This window comes from Lineus longissimus, chromosome 8 (assembly GCF_910592395.1).
Source record: "Lineus longissimus chromosome 8, tnLinLong1.2, whole genome shotgun sequence".
In the NCBI taxonomy this organism is placed as follows: domain Eukaryota; kingdom Metazoa; phylum Nemertea; class Pilidiophora; order Heteronemertea; family Lineidae; genus Lineus; species Lineus longissimus.
The window spans coordinates 14,515,232-14,521,888 of NC_088315.1; the positions used below are offsets into that span (position 1 = coordinate 14,515,232).

At 38.7% G+C, this 6,657-nt stretch overlaps 1 long non-coding RNA gene across 2 annotated transcripts; it reads left to right on the forward strand.

Annotated features, from left to right (window-relative positions):
• The first annotated feature begins 106 nt into the window (after positions 1 to 106).
• On the forward strand, positions 107 to 3,945 carry LOC135492904 (uncharacterized). 2 transcript variants are annotated; one of them, XR_010448160.1, is made up of 5 exons: positions 107 to 842; positions 1,702 to 1,762; positions 2,105 to 2,180; positions 2,388 to 2,458; positions 2,679 to 3,945. It is a non-coding gene; the product is annotated as an uncharacterized LOC135492904 (long non-coding RNA). The 2 variants fall into 2 exon arrangements; XR_010448159.1 differs by lacking the exon at positions 107 to 842 and adding an exon at positions 1,021 to 1,065.
• The last annotated feature ends 2,712 nt before the right edge of the window (positions 3,946 to 6,657 follow it).

Here is a 6,657-nt window from a genome sequence, read left to right on the forward strand (position 1 = left end):
GTCACATATACATATCATTGTTTATGCCTCCTGTGATTAATGAATGTAATTAGCTATTGCAAAAGGCTGTCAACTGCGACCGATCGATCACCTTAAAATCATCTATTATTCACAATGTGATCTTATTTCTGTTCCTGAAAAGTTGTTTTCAGTGTATTTTCTCCTTGAAATCGATCACTTCAGGTACTATTACTGTGCATACCTAGCTAAATTAGTGTCTAGTTTCGTCTCTGATGACCTTTATTTCGTAAAAATCGCTGTTTTTTTCTAAAAAGGTATTTTTGTGGTCATTTTGGCTGTTTATTTCGAGGGTACGGTAGGAGGTCATCGTTCACTCGATAACTCTTTTTAAAATGAAATAAAAGCGTTTTAAGATACATGATATGAATTGATATTAATATTCGTTAAGTGGGATTGTCGGTGGACGTTCATTGTTGAACAGTTGTGCTGGAATTACGAAAATATATCGATATCGTTGAGAGTTCATTCATTAGGGGCCTGTTCTCAATTTTCCTTACAACGCCTCTAGTACTGGGCAATTGCCACCATCTTGAAAAGCAGTGCCGCGGATGGCTATCGCATCGCCACTACGCATGAGAACACGATGGCTGCCCTGCGCTGCATTGATAGTTCGTAATAAATTCACATAAAAACACACCAGAAGATCTCCGATTTTATTTACAAAGATCATATTTTGTTATTTATTGATAAAACAAGCCATTTTACCACAGCAGGTGACACATATTAGGCCTGAATAAGACTTTAGAATTTGAAGTGGTGGTGACGATGCCGATATCCAAGATGGCGGAATTATACCAGTGGTCAAATCTCATCTATTTTGGGTAATTGCATCATTATTTCTTTTTGTGATTGGTGATTTGTAAAATTGAGAATGATTGAAAAATCTGTATTTTTTCACCCAAAGGCATGAGTGAACATTTGATAAGTTTATTGTGATTTAATTGGTAATTTGGTGGACATTTTGACAATTATATTTAGCAATATTTCGATAAATGCGGACCTGCTTCTTCCTCTTTTCGTAGTGACGGTGTTTCGATAACTCAGGTCAGTTTCACGGCAAAAATAAGTGGTAGTTTTGAAATTCGAATGTGCATTTATTGATGTAACGATAAAGTACATTTCCGAGAATAATTAGTGAAAGTTTCAGTAGGTGTCGATTTTTGTAAAGTAGTGTATGGGCGATGGATTGGCTCAGCCATGTGCTCGTAGGCTACACTACAATGCACGTGATTGATGGTTGAACATTCACTCTCGTTGACAGTGTATTATTGAAATATTTGATTGTGATGATGGTGTATTGTACTAGGCCTTGCATGCTCCCAACGTGTGGCATATTTCACATTGATACTACCAGTATCAATTACAAAAAAATAGATTGTGAGTAACAATAGGCCTACAATACAATCAATTCTACATGTCATGAGGGTGGGAACGGGGAAGGGGGGGGGGGGAACTGTCTCGACGTCCCGTTAGGAAAAAAGGCTTATCCCGTTTCCCAATATGCAATTTTAGCCGAATCGTGACGCAAAACACGGCTTGTCTCGAATCCCGCTAAAATAAGGGTGTCTATCCCGAATCCCGACAGTTATTTTCGGCCCATCCCAGTGTCCTGAAAATACCCGTTCTCCCCCTCATAAATAGTAGACCATATTGTCACATTGATGTTTTCTTTCATTACAGTTAGACTTCGAGATCTACATTTTCGACAAAGGCCTGGTGTAATATTACGTACTTGATGAAGGTAATATTAATTTCTTCAAATTTGAAGCATGACGTTAATGGGGTACCAGCACAACTTCATTGACTGCTACGTGGCGCTGGTGGTAACTAAGGTATTGCATCGCTCATATCACTTGAAAAAAACATTTACCCTAGTTACGACCAAAGCTGCTTAGCAGAGGGCAATACCTCATCAGGAGCGCCACAATCATATCATTGGTGTGAAAGCAAGTTTTTCAGTTCTCAATGTGTTCAAAACCTTAATTGTGAAATTGTGCACTTCGAATTCAAATTTACGTCACTACGTTAGTTTGACATCCATTGATGTCACGGTAATTTCACTGTTATGCTGTGCTGCTTTCAGGTTTAATGACACGAATGAGTACAAGTACATTACATTTTTCGACGAAGGCCTTCTGTAATTTCATACGCTTCTTACGGTTAGTATTGATTCATAATTTCTAGTAAAAAAGTTAATTTTGAAAGTGAAAAATATGTTACAATACAATAGACCTGCAAATACCATATACGCAAGTTTTGAACAAATATCACACATATTCCCCAGTTGACTTGTGATGATATTGATAATGGTGGTGGTGGTGTTATCATGTACATGGCTTCTGACGTAGTAAATGTTTTCTTTTCAGCAACATTCAATAGATTTATTTACTGTATTATCATTTCGACCAAGGCGAATTCGACACTTCAATTACACAAGGTTAGTAACTTTTGTTCACAAAATCCAAATGGAGGCAAATACAGAACAATCAAACTTAGTCATTCCAGTCAGTTACTGAAGCACAGTGAAAACTGTCGGGAGCAGTGCAACTGATGGCATGTCAAACTTCCAGTGACTGTCCCTGTCCATATATTTCAAGACAGTACAAATCTTGTAATCATTTTGTTTATGCAATGTACGTTATTATGTATCATTTCAGCACAATCAAACTTAGTCATTCCAGTCAGTTACTGAAGCACAGCGAAAACTGTCTGAATTAGTGCTGCTGATGGCATGTAATTACTCTACTACCACTACCAGTGACAGTCAATGTCCATATATTTTCAAGTGTGCGAAATTAGTACTCGTCTACTTCTTAGTGTTATTTGAATGCAATGTATGTTATAAAAATATTTTTTCAACACTATATCAACATTCTCATTCCTGTCAGTTTCTGAAAATCAGCTAAAGCAATCGCTACCAATGCAGCTGATAACAGCAATTCTTTTTGTTCCCAATGCCCATCCATGACAATATATTTCACGCATGTGACAATCATGTAATCATCCTGTTTTTTGTGTTCTATTCATGCAATAAATAAATTCAGTATTTTCAAATCATTGGTGCTACAAAACTATTCTCATTATAGATTATTCATATTTTATAAAATGCTGTCATGTCAAATTTTGTGTCCTATAAATCATTATGAAGTCGGCATTTTATATACAACTTTTGTACTCCTCCTAAATAAACATACAAATCTTGTTTTATGTAAACTTTGTATATGTGACCCGTCACAGCAAAACCAGGCGCATGTCGCTCTGAGCTTGGCAGGTTGAGACGGACTGTTTGTTCATTTATCTATTGTCTGCCTTTTGTAAAATATGAGCACATCAATTTCTTCCATTATCTCCTGGTGTCATTTAGGCTCATCTCCTGTGCGACATGTACCTGGTTTTGCTGTGACGGGTCACATATTCTATAGATATACAACACTCTAATGTCACAATGCCTCTCTCACTCGCTTTTATATAGCAAGATGTATGAATAAACATGACACACCAACTATGTACAAAATTGCTAACAAACTGCACCATTTGTCAGTACACCACATGAAATACAGAGATATGTCTTAATTCTAATCTTTCATTAGCGACACCATTTCTTACCCGAGTGCCTCCTTCATTCATACATCTTGTACTTTAACTCAAGATACCCATCTTTGAATATTTTTAGCATACCAAGTACTACAATGTCATTGTATTGAAGTCATGTTCTTGTAGTGTTATTGGCTTTCTATTATCTTGTCAAAATACCACTTGGTTCTCGCAAAATCTCAATAAAAACAAATGCTATTGCATGTATTGCATATTCTAACAGCTATCCACTGTATCGATTTATCCATCATCTGTACTATTTGTCACAAAAATGTTATATTATGTAAATCATATTTCATTACATAATGCACACTGCCAATTACTGCTGAACCATTCATATGTCATTTAAATAAATAATTTTCAACTTTTTAAAACCGTCTTATAGTACTGTTCTTGTCACTTAGCTGAACCAATTGCTCTATAGCATGACATTTCCAGAAATGCCCCAGGGACTGAAAAGTGCTGTTTTAACAGAGAGGTGTCCTAAACTGAGAAGTCGAGTTGAATGGAAACAACCAATTTGGGACCAAAAACTACTGTCCTTATTAAAGAGGTTGTCCTCAATAGAAAGGTGTCCACAAAAAGTAGGTCCACTGTATATGAAAGTACAAACCCTGGTACATGTAGTGACATCATCTACTCCTCGATGTGGACACCTGCAAATGCAGCGACAATGTCACATCCGTTATTTATTTCATCGTCCTTTTTGCAGATGGCACCACCCATCAAGCATGTTGGTGACGAATAGTGTCGCAGCATTTCGTCACCGAGCTTACACGAAAATGCACTGTCATTCATTTAAGGAATTAATACCGAGCTGGCGGTCATTGGTTGTATAATCAAGACCGCTCGGGTAGACCGAAAATGCAGTCCAAAACCCGAGGCGCTTCGCCGAGGGTTTTGGACGTAATTTGAGGTCCACCCGAGCGGTCTTGATTATACAACCAATGACCGACAGCGAGGTATTAATTTCTATTCTAAAAGGTTTCAAAATTAAACAAATTAAATACGATTTGAAAGGTATGTTCCGTTTTCGTCAAAGAATGATCCAGCCTGGTGTCCGGAACTCCGCCATATTGTTGCTTGTGAAGATGACGTCACGCAGCAAGGGAATTCCCAGTCTGCTAGCTCGATTTCTACCATTTCCTCGTCTTTGACCTCTTCTGAATCCTGACTGACGACCTCGAAAGAGTCCTCGGGTATCCTCCCTACTTCACAAATCCCAATATATCGGGGAATACTTCAAAATCTCGTGTTCTTGACATTGTTTTGTGGGGCTGAGTCGTTGCTTCTTGGTGAAAATAATTCGTCTGCTAAAATTCAGAATTTTATACCTACCCAGGCGGTCATTGGTTACGATACCAAGACCGCTCCGATCAAAACGAGGCGTAATGTATTTTGTATTAGAAACAATGATATACTGTGACTAAGGCCTTTTAGAATCAGCCATAAGTGTAAGACTGTAGGGTTGTTTCCAACCAAAACATGTTCGAAATGTGTCAAGCATTCGGAACACCCAAAGACTGATTAGAGAAGTCAAAATTGAATGGAAACAACCAATTTGGGACCAAAACCAGTGTCCTTATTGGAAAGGTTGTCTTTAATAGAGAGGTGTCTACTAACGGAGGTTCCACTGTACATAATGTAGGAACCCTTGTTGTGACATTGTCCACTCCTCCAGCTGCACACCACCAAATCCACAACAATGTCACACCAGTTATTTAGTTCATCATGCTTATGGTCATTGTACTTTCATCTTATGTAAAATGTAACTTTTTACACGGTTTCAATAAACGATTTGTAATTTGTAATTTGTAAATTATAAATTTCACTAATAATTTGACGCCGCCAATTCCACTGGTCTTCGAAATACGTAAGCTACACTGTTGACGACTATGACACTCCTCACAAACCACATTGTGAATCAGACGCCGATAGGCTTGTGTTAATATGTTTTAACTCGAATTGTTTCGTTTCGTTTGTGTTAACAGATTTTTATGTTTAAGGAATTGAACCCGAGGCGGAGGACCTTGGTTGAGTTACCAAGACACTCGAGGGTGGAGCTAAAATACAGTCCAAACCCTCGGCTGTCGGCTCGGGTTTGGACGAAATTTTAGCTCCACCCGAGAGTGTCTTGGTAACTCAACCAAGGTCCGAAGCCGAGGGTTCAATTTCTATTCTAAAATACCTCAAACTTAAAAAGATAGGCCACGAAAATAACTTGAATATGTGCGAATTTGGCAAATTCCATCCATCGCCGGCCCGGCCGGAGCGCCGGTAGCGCCATTGTTTACATTATGTTACGGCAACGTTACAGAAAATGAGACATGTACATTTTGTACAGCGCGCATAGGAAGTCCGCATCGGCTCGCTCAAGTGATGCTAAAATCCGCGCAAATGGGCTATTTGGAGCGTTTTTCTCGGCAAATATGTGTAGTGCTCATTAAAAAACTTAGGGTGGTTGATGCTTCCTTGACTGATTTGTGTTTGAAGCAGTGTTTTGAGAGGCTCAAACTTCTGAAGTGAGCTGAAATTCCGTTGACGTGACGTGTGCATGGTTCCACATTTTAGTGCAACCTGAGGGAACTTGGTTGCGTGTCCAAAACACTCCGCTCTCAGAACGAGGCTTATGCATTTTCCATTTAAAAGTTGACTTTACGGTACCAAGGTATTTTAGAATTTTTGTTTGTGTTATGAGAATTGTGAGACCCGTATTGAAAAGATAAGTGCTACAGTAATTCAGTATTATTAAAAAAGTAATTCGGTATTATTTGATTTGTAATAAAAGACATGTTAAGGGAGACATATCTCGTGTAGTTTTATTATCTCGAGACTTTAGATAATACCCCTTTTTTAACATGGGGACACATAGGTACCGGGACACATAGGTACCGGGACATATAGGTACCGGGACACATAGGTACCGGGGCACATAGGTACCGGGACACATAGGTACCGGGACACATAGGTACCGGGGCACATAGGTACCGGGACATATAGGTACCGGGACACATAGGTACCGGGACACATAGGTACCGGGAC